We start from the raw sequence: 16,066 nt of genomic DNA on the forward strand, positions 1-16,066 counted from the left end.
GAACACGGAACGAAACAGAAACAGGCAGGCAAAACAGGTCATAACACTGAAAAGGAACAGAGAACAGGAACAGAGAGCAGAGAACAGGAGCAGAGAACAGCATACACCAAACACCAAAAACGACCAACAACATTGAAGTGAACAGACAGAGTATATATGGTGAACGAGAACCAATCACAAAACAGAGACAGACAAGGACTAAGACAAAACACCTGGGGAAGAGATTGAATGTAATTAGTGTCCATGGTAACAGATAGGTGGGCGGGGTCAACAATTAACATCAGGGAGAGACGGCAGACAGAAACAAGGGGAAACAGACAGACACGTTACAGTATGTGAGTGTAGTAACAGCTCTCACAAGATTATCGCAGTCAAAGTCTGACCGGTGGATGATTTACAACAAATGCAAAACACTTTTAGTAAAAATATAAAAGGGATTTATTTGAATGAAACACCACACAAAAGAGATACTCTTAAGTACCGGTGATGTTGCCAGTGCTAACTTTGTTTGCTGATGCTGTATTTATTTATTTTTTTATAAATCCCGTCTGATGTTAATGCTACGCTGATGTAAAAGTGGGACATAGTTGTTGCTAGCACAGTTGCAATCTCACGTTTGAATGTGACAAATAAAGTACCTTTATCCTTGGTTGCACTGAATATCGACACAGCCGTGATTTGGTGTGAAGGCACAAGCATGCAGACTGAATGCTGTATGAAATCAGATAATAAACACGCTTGGGACGCCGCTCAACCAAATCAGATTAGAGAACCAGAACTAACTGTTATACTGTCTCACTGAGAGAAATATATTCAGCAATTTCAAACATAAGAGATAACAGTCAGGTTTTGCAATTAGCTCCACAAAAAAGGACAAGAGCTTAATTTCTCATTATTTTCCAATGATGCTCTGTGTCATACTAATGAGACAATCAAGATAGAAATAACAGAGAGAGTAAAAGCTGCTTTATTTCTATATGATATTAACATGAAAGATGAGGCTTTAGAAACTTATGATGTTCAAAGTGATTTGGAGACTAAAGCGCTGCTGCATCAGTCTGACAGTGAGAACAAATTCCTCCCAGCTCTGCTATCTGTAGGTAGTCACCTGGCATTGTGGATAAAGTAGTGAAACTAAAGTGAAAAAAGAACAATAGGCTGATTAAAGAAATTTCTTAAACAACTCAATTGCATTACAAAAAACAAGTTCACCTGCTGCCTTAAAAACAGGAGAAAACTCAAGCTTTCACAAATCGTCAAGAGAATGTATCTCAATGAATTAGTTTTCATTTTTGAAAAGCTATAAACTTGAGGTCAATATCTAAAACTCATGACAATTGGAGGTAAAGAGGGGAAATAAGTTCAAACAACTTAATCGAGCTTAACTTAATCATAATATAACATTTAACATAATTAAATATATGAATTAGAAAGTCACATAATGTTTTGTACTATTATTAAGTTAAATTAATTTAAAGGAAACAATGACACACAATTCAGTCATGGAAATAAAGTAAATGAAGATTTCTCTTTATTATATTCCTTGTGATTAAGTAAATCTGAAACAAATCTAATGGTGACTAGTTATGACTTGAAGTAAAAATTTCATTTAATGCTTTGTGTTACGGTACTGAACAGGAAGGAACAGGGTTAAAACATGCTACAATGATTAATAACATATTTAACCTGAAGATATTTTAATATATTACTGTAGCTTCCTCTGCGTCCCTTCCCAAAATAAAGCAGGAGCCCCCCTTGCTCAGAGAATCGGAAAAGTCCATTCATCTCCTGTGTGTAACTGAGCTGCTGTTTGCTCAGGTGACTCCAGCCATGTTTGTTATTGCACTCAGAGAGTTTACTGCTTGTGTTGCTCATTATGGCCATCGTTTGGAAACTTTTTCATCACTTCTGTTTCTGACATGCATGCTTACTCCTTTCTTTTCCTTCCTGTTCACTAACTAAAAAAACACTAGCTACAGTGTTTATGTCACTGTTTATGTCACTCAGTGCCGGAGCACCAGCACAGAGAAGCGTCTCCGGAGTTCTAACTCTGTTCCCGGACTACACTCCCCAGCATCCTTCACTTACACTGATTGCACCACCACGTGTTCCTCATTTCATCTCTCTACTTAAACTGCTCACAAACTTGACTCCAGTGCGAAGTCTCAATTTGTCTGACAATAATTCTGAGCGTTTCCATGGTTTCTGTATTTCTGATCTACGACTTTCTCCTTGATTGCTGCCTGTCTCGACCTCCTGCCTGTCCCTCGTTTCCGATCTCTGCTTATCCTCTGACCCCTGTGTTTGCCAGCTTTGACTTGATCTGTCTGACATTGTGTATTTGCTGTAATAAACACTGCAAATGGATCCTCAGCCTTACGCATCCTCATCACAGGAAACTTCGCCACAGGAAGATCCAGCAGCTGTCGTCCAGCTTGCCACCCAGCTAACCGGTCAAGCACAACAGCTCGCCGGACATCATCAGCAACTGACACGTCTCACCGCGCTGACCCAAGAGCTCGCCGCGGCGCTACAGAGCCTGCAAGGAGCCACCGGAGCACCAAGCCCGCCACCACCGGCAGTGGCGCTTCCTACTCCCACCTACGCCACTCCGGCAGCCGCCAGCCCCAGGTTATTTGGGGCTTTCTTATGCAGTGCTCGCTCTTTGTGGCGCAGCAGCCTGCATTATACCCGACCGAGGATCGCCGCATCGCCTTTGTGTGCTCACTACTAACCGGCAAGGCTCTCGACTGGGCCAACGCGGTATGGAGGGAGAACGCCTTCCCCTCCTTTGACAGCTTCCTGCCGCAATTTCGCACAGTCTTCGACCATTCCGCGACCAGGGAGAGCGCGGAGGAACGCTTACTGGCCATCTCCCAGGGCGATCGCACCGCAGCCGAATTTGTGCTGGCATTTTGTACTCTCGCCGCAGAAACAGGCTGCGAGGAACGACCTTTGAGGCTACTCTATCGTAAAGGCTTAAACTCGGTACTTCAAGCTGAACTCGCCTGCCGAGATGAGGAGATGAGGAGATCTTCAGGAGCCTGGCCAAGTTTGTGGATCTATTGATACAGCTAGACAACTTAATGCGCTCCAAGCGCGCTCCCGTAGCACGCGCTGAGCATTCAGAGCCGGTGCAAATCGATTTTGCGCGTCTCTCACCTGAAGAATGAGACCGCCGCTTCCGCCGACGGCTTTGCCTCTACTGCGGCGAACCCGGACACAGACTGTCCACCTGCCCGATCCGACCACCTGCTAGGTGGGAGAACGCGGTGAGTCTAGATTCGATTGTCCCTCAATCACAGAACTGCGCCCAGTTTAACATTCAGCTTGAGATTCGGGGAAAGAAGATTAAACTGTCTGCTCTTATTGACTCGGGCACAGCAGGGAATTTTAGGTCGTTGAAATTTGCTTGTGCTAATGACATTCCAGTAATCCCCTGTGCTTCTCCCTTAGCGGTGGAAGCGATAGATGGAAGGCCGCTTGGAGAGGGACGCATCACGTGTCTCACTCGGGACCTCTGCCTACGAGTAGGGGACCACCATCAGGAACACAACACCTTCCACATCATCTATTCACCTAGACACGCTCTCATTCTCGGATTACCTTGGCTCAAGCTCCATAACCCGGTCATGTCATGGCCCGAACTGCGGATTATGAGCTGGAGCGAGGCGTGTGCCGTACACCACAGACCCTCAGAGGGACCGCTCCAACTCAACACCACCAACACCAAGCCTGCCATCTCCAATATCCCCGAACTCCCCACCGAGTACCAGGACCTCGTAGAGGCATTCAGTGAGAACAAGGCCACCAAACTACCACCACACCGCCCCTGTGACTGCGCCATCAACCTCCTGCCAGGTGCTACAAACCTAGAGGAAGAATATTTCCCCTTTCGCAGCCGGAGTCAGCAGCCATGAAGGAGTACATCGAGGAGGAGCTGAGGAAGGGGTTCATCCGGCCCTCCATATCCCCGGCATCTTCCGGCTTCTTCTTTGTTAAAAAGAAAGATGGAGGGCTCCAACCGTGCATCGAATACCGAGCACTAAACGACGTCACGGTAAAGTTCCGGTACCCCCTGCCACTCGTCCCCTAAGCTCTGGAACAACTCCGTCGTGCACGGTACTTCACCAAACTAGACCTCCGCTGTGCTTATAATCTCATCCGCATCAGAGAGGGGGACGAGTGGAAGACAGCCTTCTCCACCCAATCAGGCCACTACGAATATTTGGTCATGCCGTTCGGCCTTTCTAACAGTCCGTCGGTTTTCCAGTCCTTCATCAATGACGTATTTCGCGACATGCTCGACCGCTGTGTGATTGTCTATATCGACGACATCCTCATTTATTCTGAGAACCTGAGGGAGCACATTCAACACGTGAGGGCAGTGTTACAGCGATTGATTCAGCGTCGCTTGTATGCCAAGGCTGGCAAATGTGAGTTTCATCAGACCACAACTGCCTTCCTGGGCTACGTCATTTCGGCCAAAGGGGTCACCATGGATGACTCGAAGGTGCAGGCGGTAGTGCAGTGGCCTCAACCGCTAACCATCAAGGAGCTACAGCGATTTCTAGGATTCGCCAAGTTCTACCGCCGGTTCATCCGCGGATTCAGCACCATCGCTGCGCGCCTCACCTCCATGACCAAGAAAGCACCAGCCCACCTCACCTGGTCACCGGAAGCACGCACCGCATTCCGACACTTAAAGGACAGTTTCACCTCAGCTCTGATTCTCCACCATCCTGACCCAAGCTGACCATTCACAGTGGAGGTGGATGCCTCCAATACAGGGATTGGTGCCATATTGTCCCAGCGTCAGGGACCATCCAATAAAATGTTCCCCTGTGCTTACTTTTCCCGCAAATTATCCCCTACGGAGCGGAACTATGACGTGGGAGACCGTGGCCATAAAGGTGGCGTTCGAAGAGTGGCGACACTGGCTGGAGGGCGCACAACATCCCTTTGTCGTTCTCACAGACCACCGGAACCTGGAAAATCTGCGAGTCGCCAAACGCATGAACCCACGCCAGGCTCGGTGGGAAATGTTCTTTACTCGCTTCCAATTCACGGTAACCTACAGACCTGGAAGCAAGAACACTAAAGCCGACGCCTTGTCACGCGTACACCGGGAGACGGATCAGAACGTCCACCGAACACATCATCCCGAGACTTGTATCCTTGCTCCCATTCAGTGGGCTGTCCTGGCCTAGATCTCCCAGGCCAATGCTCAAGCCCCACCGCCAACTGAGTGCCCACCCGCCAAGACGTATGTCCCCGAGAACCTGCGCACGCCTCTCCTGGAACTCCTGCATACCAGCCCCGCCTCCGGCCACCCCACCTGGTCCAGAACCGGTTCTGGTGGCCATCACTGGCCGCGGAAACACTGTGCAATTGCGTTTTTCGCTTTTATGGTCTACCGGAGGACATCGTTTCTGACAGGGGACCCAGTTCACCTCGCGGGTCTGGAGGTCCTTCTTCATGCGGCTAAATGTCAATATCAGCCTCACCTCGGGGTACCACCCGCAGTCCAATGGGCAGACCGAACGGTTGAACCAGGAAGTCATTCGCTTCCTCCGCTCGTATTGCCAACACAATCAGACTGAATGGAGCAAATACCTGATGTGGGTGGAGTATGCCCAGAACTCCCTGATCAAGTCCGCCACTGGCCTGACTCCCTTTCAATGTGTCCTAGGTTACCAGCCCCCCTTATTTCCATGGTCCGACACGCCCACCGACCTGCCGGCCATCGATGACTGGTTTCGCCGAAGCGAGGAGACCTGGTGCGCGGCACATCGGCAACTGCAACGGGCCACTGGTGTGGCTCTCCACCAGTGACATTCGGCTCCACCTGCCCAGCCGGAAGCTCAGCCCCAGGTACGTGGGCCCGTTCCAGATTCTCAGGCAAATCAATCCGGTCTCGTACCGCCTCGCACTCCCACCACACTATTGTATCTCACCTACCGTCCACACATCACTGCTGAAACCCGCCAATGAGCCGAGACCCAGCCCCGTGAGCACCACCGATCCGTCGGCTTATCGACGACGAGGGGGCTTATCGAGTTAACGAGCTACTGGATTCCAGACGCCGGGGGGGTCGCCTAGAGTACATGGTCGATTAGGAAGGCTACGGTCCAGAAGAACGTGGGTGAGGGTGGTGGGACATCCTGGACCCCTCGCTCTCCGCCGAATTCCACCAGCGGCATCCTGACAAGCCAGCTCCCCGTTCCCGTGGACGACCCCCACGCCGCCAGCATCTGCGCGTCAGGAGCCGCTTGCGCGCGCGCGTGCGCGTGCACGGGGGGTGGGTGGGGTGGGGTTCTGTCACGATCAGCGCGCCGCACGCACCGCCGGAGCACCAGCACAGAGAAGCGTCTCTGGAGTTCTAACTCTGTTCCGGACTACAATCCAGAGCATCCTTCACTTAGACTGGTTGCACTGCCACCTCATTTCATCTCTCTACTTTTAAACTGCTCACGAACTTGACTCCAGTGCGAAGTCTCGATTTGTCTGACAATCATTCTGAGCGTTTCCATGGTTTCTGTATTTCTGATCTCGACCCTATTTCCTCTCTACGACTTTCTCCTTGATTGCTGCCTGTCTCAACCTCCTGCCTGTCCCTCGTTTCCGATCTCTGCTTATCCTCTGACACCTGTGTTTGTCGGCTTTGACTTGATCTGTCTGACATTGTGTATTTGCTGTAATAAACGCTGCAAATGGATCCTCAGCCTTACGCCTCCTCATCACAGTTACGTAGTGTAACAAAGACTTAAATTCTCTCTGCTCCCATACTTTCATCAATTTCAGTGGTAAATACATGCACTGGCACTTTTAATAGGAGCACCTCTATAAATGGGGCAGATCATGTTGCATCAGCAGCAGAAAATCAGAATGAAGAAAAAATCTGATCTCTGTCTTTAATCGTAGCGTGAATGTTGGTTTGCTTCCTGTTATCATGTGCACAAACAGACATGGCACCTCCATGCTTGCAAAACGCGCCAAACACTTTTAAACAGGAAATGACGGAATTTTACATAATTACGCCGGGTCTATTCGGACAGGATTAGTATTACCTGAGGTAATTTTACTGGACCTTTTTACAGAAGGTAAATGTTACCATAATCTTTACTGACATTGTCTATAATGATTACCGAGATAGCACATTTGGATGGGACTAAAATCACAGAGAAGCTCTGGTAATAATTACTTAATAAAAACTGAAGATTTGCCCATGTCCTAGTTTTCTCCATTCACACAAGCCAGACTTTGCGCTATACTACTGCATATGGCAAAACATAATCATTATTTAAAGGTAAATGATCAAAATCTAATGCAGTATATCTGTAACACTGCCTCAGAGTCAGAAGAAAAGTGCAACTAAAACTGAGAAGGTGTAGATTTATTAGAACAGTGCATTCAGTCATTAGCTTGTATTCAATGTTTATTGACTTGGCTTGCTGTATTTGACTTTAAGGAGCATTTGCATAGTTAGAACTAGCTCGTATTTGTCACTGGAGTACGTGAGTGTAATTCAGTCGCAGTTTCAATCATGATTTGTATTATTTTCAGTGATTTATTTATCAGTGACCAAACCTGTCAGAACTGATACAACACCATGTTTCTCATCACTAACACAACCCTGGAGCCCAAATGGATGCTCTGCTTGGCAAGGCCCGAAGCTGGCTATAGCCTGAATGCCTGAGTGCCAGAGAATTGTTGGAAAGGCTAGTCATGGATCGGTTTCTGCATGCTCTCTGCTCTGAGGAGTGCAAAACAGTTGGGCTCAGCCATCCCACCACCACCAAAGAGATGATAGAAGCCCTTGAAGGCGCCTTGGTGACCCTGTAAATCGGTTGGGATAATGAAACAATCCCTGCAATGCGGACTATCCACCCCTCCACCAACCACCCCTTGGCTCAGGGAGGGAGAAGGATTCAGGAGAGACACCCCGCTGGGACCCTGTTGTTGACAAGCCCATGCCCACCAAGCCAGAACTACTGGCACTGCTAAACCCCCTAAACTCTGGCTAGTGGATTGTGCCTTACATGCTTCACCTTTACCAAAAACTTTGCACTTCAAGTAGAGATAAACAGCCTCAGTCTCAGCCCAATTGCACTCTGGCAGCACAATCACCCTGGATAGGCCTCCACCCTGGCTCCACAGTAAAGCCAGTGGAGATCATATCGGTCTTCTGTGTTCATGGCAATGTCCATGAGGTTCCTGTTCCTGTTATTAGTCCCGGGTTCCCAGCCAGACCCAAACATACAAAAATGTAGGTGGCAGTGCCTGTCTTCCATTCCGCACCCCAGGACAAGATAAGTTGTGACACCTCATAAAGTATCTAATCCTGTGCTGGAGAGAAAACATCTCCAGTGGGATCTCCTTGTCATGCCAGTATCGTTGGAAGCCAAAAGGACCACCCAGGTTAAAATTTTCTCTCGTTCTGAGAATGAAACTTTCTTCCATCTTTCAGTGTCCCATGTTTGGTGCTCCCTTGCAAATTCCAAAGTGTGTGGTGTGGGAGGAGTCGTGGCTTTCAAGGACGTTTTCTTGTTCTTTAAGCCCTTCTCTCGCAGATGCCATCTTATGGTTATTGGGCTGCAGTCAGCATCAGTGATGGCCTTAATTTGGTTTGAGTATCGTCCTGTGTCTTCACATACAGCCCGTCAGATCCTCCGGCTCAGTGCAGAGGAAATTATTTTCTGTCTACCACTTGATTTTTGTCCCATAACTCTCAGAATTATAATGACTGTCTTAATGCGTCAAACCTCTGCAGCAATGCCACATTGGGAGAGCCCTTGCTTGTGCAGTTCAACAATCCTGCCTTTTTGCTTTTGCCATCAGGAGATCATGACAGTGTGACTGTCTGAAGGACAATGACATTAAAGGCATATTTCTGTACAGATTTTAACTTTTAAAGGCTACGGTCTTAAACTTTTAATCAGCTGATGACCAGCCTGTTTGAGTTTAAATGCATTTTTTTAAATAAATTGCCTACTCTCTGTTTTTTGCTTTTGTTTCTTCTTTTGGCATTTTGACGAAGTACTTATAACCCGTTACCATTCACCGGTGCGAGTGTGAAAACTTGTAATATTTTCCATGGTCTTAAGATTTCGTTTAGGAGTGTATATAAATCAGCTGAAACATTTCATAGTTTAAAGCTATAAACACAGCAGCTAATCCTTTGTGTATATTGTATTGTATTTGTTTTTGATAGAGATAAGGATGGCTGCTAAAATCTGTAAATATAAAATTTATTATTATTATTATGAAATAAAATAAGCTTTTTAACTATACAGTATATTCCAGATATAAAAGTACACTAATCCATGCACATTATATGATTTTAAGTCGATTAAGTGACTATATGATTACTTTATATATTTTTTATGCCTACACACGAGTGTCAGTAGGTTATGAAACTGTTTATATGATTTTGAATGCTAAATTAAAATTGGACATGAATACCAAATTTCTCTTTCCAAGTTTCTAATCACACAAAGGAAGAATTCATAAAACATTCGTATCCAGCTGTAAATAAATCCCAGTGTTATTTCAGACATCTCTGTATGGAACACAATGTGAAAATAACTTCCTGAAGTTTACATTCCTGGCATGAAATCTAAAGGACTGTATCCCTTTCCTCTGCTTCTCTCTTTGTACCCATCCCGAGGCATCCAGACACTGTACCAGCTCCCAACGTCCTCTGTGGGACGAAGCCTTTGGACGTCCACTGAGCCGAGGCCGACTCTAAGAATCCTGAGACATCTCCAGTTAGACTCTGTGGTACTCAGGAGATCAGAAGTCCTTGAACCTCACACCAATACAACATTTAACTGACTGTATATTACAATCACACCCCAGTGTCACCCATATGAGGATGGGTTCCCCATTGAGTCCGGTTCCTCTCAAGGTTTCTTCCTTTACCAATTTAAGGGAGTTTTTCCTTGCCACTGCTGCCTGAGTCATCTCAGACTTGCTCATAGGGGAATAAATACATACACACTGTGAACTATATACATCTAATAATAATCTAGAATTTTTATTCTGTTAATTCTTATTTCTTTTATTATTTGTTATTTCCTTTATCATTAATTATGTTTACCTTCTGCTGTGTTTATGTTCTGTAAAGCTGCTTTGAGACAATGTCTATTGTAAAAAGCGCTATACAAATAAACTTGAATTGAATTGAATTGAAAGGAAAATTGAAAAGCTCCTGTTGACTGTCCCTGTCAGAGCCACATCAAAACATAAGTTACATCTCTGTCCCGTTTCCTGCTGGGCTTATGAGCGTCAGCTTCTGAAGGCTGTTCTTTCCCTCAAGATTCCTCAAATTAAATACAACAACATTCCTAGCCCTGAAGGGAACGCATGATATGTTACACGTCTGCAGGTTGGCTGTCCAAAGTCATCTTTCCAGACAGCTTTAAAGCACATAAGTGTATCCACAATGTGATTTAGCACTCGCCCGGGTGCTATTTATCCCTGTTACATAGTCTGCTATACAGGTACGGGTCACGTTTAATCTAGAAGTATAATCTGATTATTTTTCTTTTCATTATTATTATCATCATCATTATTATTATTATTATCAGTTTCTTGTCTGCTTTTTTCACATAGTGTATTTCATCATTTGAATAAACCATGTACTATTATGACAGTCAGAAATGTTCACAACCATGTCACAGATAATAAACTAATTGCCTTTGAACTAATAAAATTTTGAAAACTAGTCAAGAAACACACTTCAAGTGCTGTTAAAAATGAAATAGTGACATTTTACTATCTACATTCTAACAAATGTTATTTTTTCTGTCCGACACCTGCAACACAGTTGTAAAGTTGTAACATCTAAACTAATAGATCCTGATGCACAGATTGGTCATAGACAGGGGAAAGTGTATAGATGTGTGTGTGTGTGTGTGTGTGTGTGTGTGTGTGTGTGTGTGTGTGTGTGTGTGTGTGTGTGTGTGTACACACCTCTCTCTGTAACTGATTCACAGTAACAGACAGGTTAAGAATAAGGTTGGTGATGTTCTCCAGCTGGCTCCGCAACATCCGCATTTCCTCCACTTCCTTACGATGCCTAAGTAACAGCAGGACAGACCACAAAAGAGCAGTGTGTAATATCAGTGTGTAATCTGGCTCATAATGATTTAGAACATTCACATGTACGAATGCTGTCCTTTTTTTTTCTTTGGAATGAGCACTTATGTGCAGGTTGCAGAGTAAAGGGGTAAGAGGGAGTATCTATAAAATAACTGGTGGGACGGCCATGTAAACAAAAACGTGTCCCAAACCCTGCAAATTCATGTGGAGGATTCATTAATCCAAACTGTAAGAGTATCCTGCGTAACATTCAGCACCCTCAGCCTCAACCACTGTGTGTGTGTGTGTGTGTGTGTGTGTGTGTGTGTGTGTGTGTGTGTGTGTGTGTGTGTGTGTGTGTGTGTTACCTCTGACTGAGCTCCTCCAAGTATCTGCTGCTGAGTGACATGCTCATCTCCAGGGCTTCTATCCTATTGTTCAGCCTCATGAACACCAACTCCTCCTGGTTGGAGCCATGTACATGATTCTGCAGTTCGGAGGCCTCAGCATCCTGCTGGACATCCTCGATGCTTATTACAGAAGACTCTGCGCCGGGCAATGGCAGTTCATTGGGAGGTGGGATTTCTGTAGGCCGTACATGTAAGGTAGATTGCGTATATAGTCATTAGCTGCCTGATGATAACCTACTTTTGCAGTGTGTGCATGCAGTGTCATCGCTTATCAGTAGCTCAAATAACAGCCTTGTCCTGCTTGTGTTCTGTTTGTCTCAGAATGTTCCAGGTCAGCAATTTGTGCTTAAAGAACAAGCCGTTGGAACATAAACTACAAACTTCTGTTATTTTATATGCAATGCAGGAAGACTAAATCTTTAAAATGACTGATAATTCAGCTTTTACAAGTCTTAGACTAGATTAGTAGTAAATGAGCAGTAAAGACATTTCTAACAGCAAATGTGTATCTGCTTGAGTGAATTGGACAAGTCTATTAAAGGTGGCTCTGAGTGTGTGACCATGTGCATGAGGTCATGCTCATTTACTGCACTCTGCATGCTCCACTTCCTAAAACAGCTCCCAAAGCCACAAAAGGAAGGAGAATACAAATGAGCAGTTTTAACAAAGTTATAAAGTGTTTAAGTGAATTAAATAGAACAGAACAGTGCTGTGGCCTAGATACCGCTTCACAGAATGCTGCAAATTTTAGGCCACCAAAAGCTGCCTTCCCAAAAGCCTTCAATGCACCTTTAGCACTGGGACGCATTTCAGATAAAACTGGTCAGGTGTAAATGAATGTGGTTGTTAGAGCCACATACTATACTCCTCCCAAACGAAAGTACGTCACTCGCAGGTGACTCGCGAGTCGTACATCGCGCCAGAAACAAATGTTTTCTCACCAGTGCTGGCTCCGATCTTTCACCCAGGTGTCTCGTTGGGTCTTAAAATGCAATGCCACCATTATCATATCATTTAGCACATCACACTACAGCAGCTCTGTTTAGTGATGTTTATTAAATGATAATTAAAACCGATCACGTTGAGTAGTATTTGTGTTGTGAAAGCCCTAACGTACAGTCTCAGTAATAAAGCATCTTTCACATGTATGTACTCTATATAGCCAAACATTTGTACAAACCTGACCATCACACACACACACACACACACACACACACACACACACACACACACACACACACACACACACACACACACACACACACACACACACACACACACACACGTGCTTTTGAACATCCCTCAGTAACCTCCACTCTTCTGGAAAGGCTTTCCATGAGATCAGCATTAGGGAAGGGAAATTGTGTGTGTGCTTACAGCTCTGTGCAACAGTTTGGGGAAGATCTACGCATGATTTTGATGGTCAGGTGTCCACATGATTTTGGCTTTATAGTTTATGCGGGAGTATACATGCGTCCGTGTGTCCGTGCATGTGTTTGGGTTAAATAATCTCTTACTCTTCTTCTCCTCCACCTCCATCACTTTCTTCATCCACTCATAAAAGGTAGGGATGTCCTCTTCACAAGGGAAAAGGGGATCAGTCCCTCCTTCGGGTTCAGCCACCTTCACACAGGACAAGACAACATTGAAGCTGCAGTTTAACTTATACAATGCTATAATGAATATAGAAAAACTGGAAATAGAAAAAAAAGGCCGGACTCATGCTAAAAATTGGACATGTTTGCTTCATATAAAGGGTTTTACTGGCCAACCTGGTTATTGTAAAGGGCTTCACTGACCAACCTGGTTATTGTAAAGGGTTTTAAGAAGTAAGAAGTAATAAAGGTTCCTTAATGGGAATTTCTCCCTAAAACCTATTCACTTCATAGCTGGGAGGAATTGTACAGGAACTCAGAATGAATGAATGAATTTGAAGTGGCATTGCTACAATAAATGTTAGAGGTGGCATTTCCTGTTTGATGTTAAACATCACTTAAGTATATTTGCAGTTCGTCTTCACTGCATAAGTGCAATTATCATGTATCCATGTACCATAGAGATAGAGATGACTGTATATTTGTAATCACACCCTTTAGTGTCACCCATATGAGGATGGGTTCCCCTTTGAGTCTGCTTCCTCTCAAGGTTTCTTCCTTACCAATTTAAGGGAGTTTTTCCTTGCCACTGATGCCTGAGTCACCTCAGACTTGCTCATTGGGGGATAAATGCATGTACATACATACATACATACATACATACATACATACATACATACATACATACATACATACATACATACACACACACACACACACACACACACACACACACACACACACACACACACTGTCCACTATATATATCTTGAATTTTTTACTATATTAATTCTCTATATTTTTTCTTATGTTTACCTTCTGTTCTATGTTTATATTCTGTAAAGCTGCTTTGAGACAAAGCCCATTGTAAAATGCACTATACAAATAAACTTGAATTGAATTGAATTGAATTGAATAGAGATGATGGCCTCTTTACAATTGAGGTAACTTCATCTCAATTCGAAAATCATAAAATACTACTTCTACTGGAGATATTTACAGACAAAAAAACTTTAAAAAAAGATAAGTGGTGCAGTGAATTTTGCTGGGCTGCTTAGCTGTAGGGTTGGGTTTTCAGACCCGGATCTCTTTTTTTAAGCTGTAGTATTTGCATTTGTGTGCAGTTTGGTTGAAGCTGTTACCTTGTCATCAGCCCCGTTCTCCTGTGTCGTGTGCGGGTTACTATCCCGTGCAGAGAGTTCTGGGAGTGAAGACGGCTGTTCTGAACATTGGACATGACGACTGTGAGACCTGTAACACACGGTCATAAACGTTAGACTCAGTAAGCAGGTAAACACCTTCAAAAATACAAAAAACACAAAGGAAGGCATTGTTGTTTTTGCCCGAAGAAATTCAATTGTCTGCTCAAAGCTACAGATCTTTAACAGCCCATACATTTTGAGATGTCCACACCCGATACCTTCACCACGGAACCGTGCCATTATATTCGCAGGTTAACAGCTTTAGCTTAAGTCAACAGCCATTTCATGAGCTCGGCTCCTTTGTGAAGAAAGATTTTAATGCAGCAATGTAGAATGTGAAAGTTATTGTTAACAGAGTCTGCTGAGTGATGATGGCACAAGAGTCAACTTTTTTTAAGTGCATAAATAAACACAAAAATAAATAATTGGAAAAAAGAAATTGGGAAAATCCTGACTTTAGTTTGAAAGCTTGTTATTATTTGGATGTGTTTCCTGTCATTCATTTTATAGGTCTATACTACAAATCATGGGGTGGAGCTTTGCAAATGGGAATGAGCAGGAAAAGAGGGATGGGTGAGGAGTAAGATTAAAAATAAATAAATAAATAAATAAATAAATAAATAAATAAATAAATAAATAAATAAATATACAAATAATCCCTTCAAATGCCTAACCCACCTAATTACCTGTTTGAGTACTCATCTACCGTACACACCTTTAAAGCGGACTAATATTTTTCAGATGAAATCTCACAAACGCAAAAACTTTAGAAGCCTCCACCTTAAATGTTCATTGACTCCACACTGTATAAAGAAGATGTAGTATTCAGTATATGAAGTGCACTTTCCTTGAACCCTCGATTTGTAAACCTCTATTAAATGTTAACTTGTGTAAATACCAAATGAGAGAAAGCGTGTTCAGCGCTGTAGAGGAGAGGTCACACATGCATTTACATTTACAGCATTTAGCAGACGCCCTTATCCAGAGCGACTTACATTTTTTTATACTACTGAGCAATTGAGGGTTAAGGGCCTTGCTCAGGGGCCCAGCAGTGGCAGCTTAGTGGACGTAGGAATTGAACTCACAACCTTCCGATTGGCAACCCGACACCTTAACCACTAGGCTACCACATGCCTCACACGCCCTTTCACAGAACTTTTTTACATTTGCTTGTGAACCCAGAGTTACGTCACACATATTCATGCAAACCACTCGGATTATTTCCGCCATAAGTAAAATGGGGCACGGGCTGGTGTCACATGCACACTGCATGTAGCTGCTCCGCCTTATTTCTCTGTGGCATGTCTATACGTGAGCTGAGGATTGTCCTGCCACTCCTCCACCACGCGTTCACACTCTCACTTCTTTAGTAAAATAGCATTTGAGTGTGGAGAACAGCTGGGACTTCTGACTGCAATTGATACACACACAGTCACAAATCTGGCTTGCACACATGCAGGCAAGGTTAGCATGCTGTCAGCACCGCAGCCTATACGAGAAGCCTCCTGTATAGATGCTCTGCTCACTTTATATATTTATACTCTATATGTTTATGTCCAGCGTTTATGCACAGCGTTCAATAACACAAGCTTAAGAGTTAAAAAAAACACAATAATTAAACCACCAACTAAAACCACATGTTCTCCCAAGCAACACCCGAGTCCATTCACACTATCACCATTCACGTGTTCAGGTTTCCAGTGATCCGTTTATTTTAATTTTGGAGAAACAAAAAAGAAACGTGCAATAAAAACACACTGCGCTTCTTAAACAC

At 44.3% G+C, this 16,066-nt stretch overlaps 1 pseudogene; it reads right to left on the bottom strand.

The window, feature by feature from the left end:
• The window catches only part of LOC113658715, a 40,801-nt pseudogene that overhangs the window by 15,691 nt on the left and 9,044 nt on the right, over positions 1-16,066 (bottom strand).

Source organism: Tachysurus fulvidraco, chromosome 16, assembly GCF_022655615.1.
Source record: "Tachysurus fulvidraco isolate hzauxx_2018 chromosome 16, HZAU_PFXX_2.0, whole genome shotgun sequence".
Classification (NCBI taxonomy): domain Eukaryota; kingdom Metazoa; phylum Chordata; class Actinopteri; order Siluriformes; family Bagridae; genus Tachysurus; species Tachysurus fulvidraco.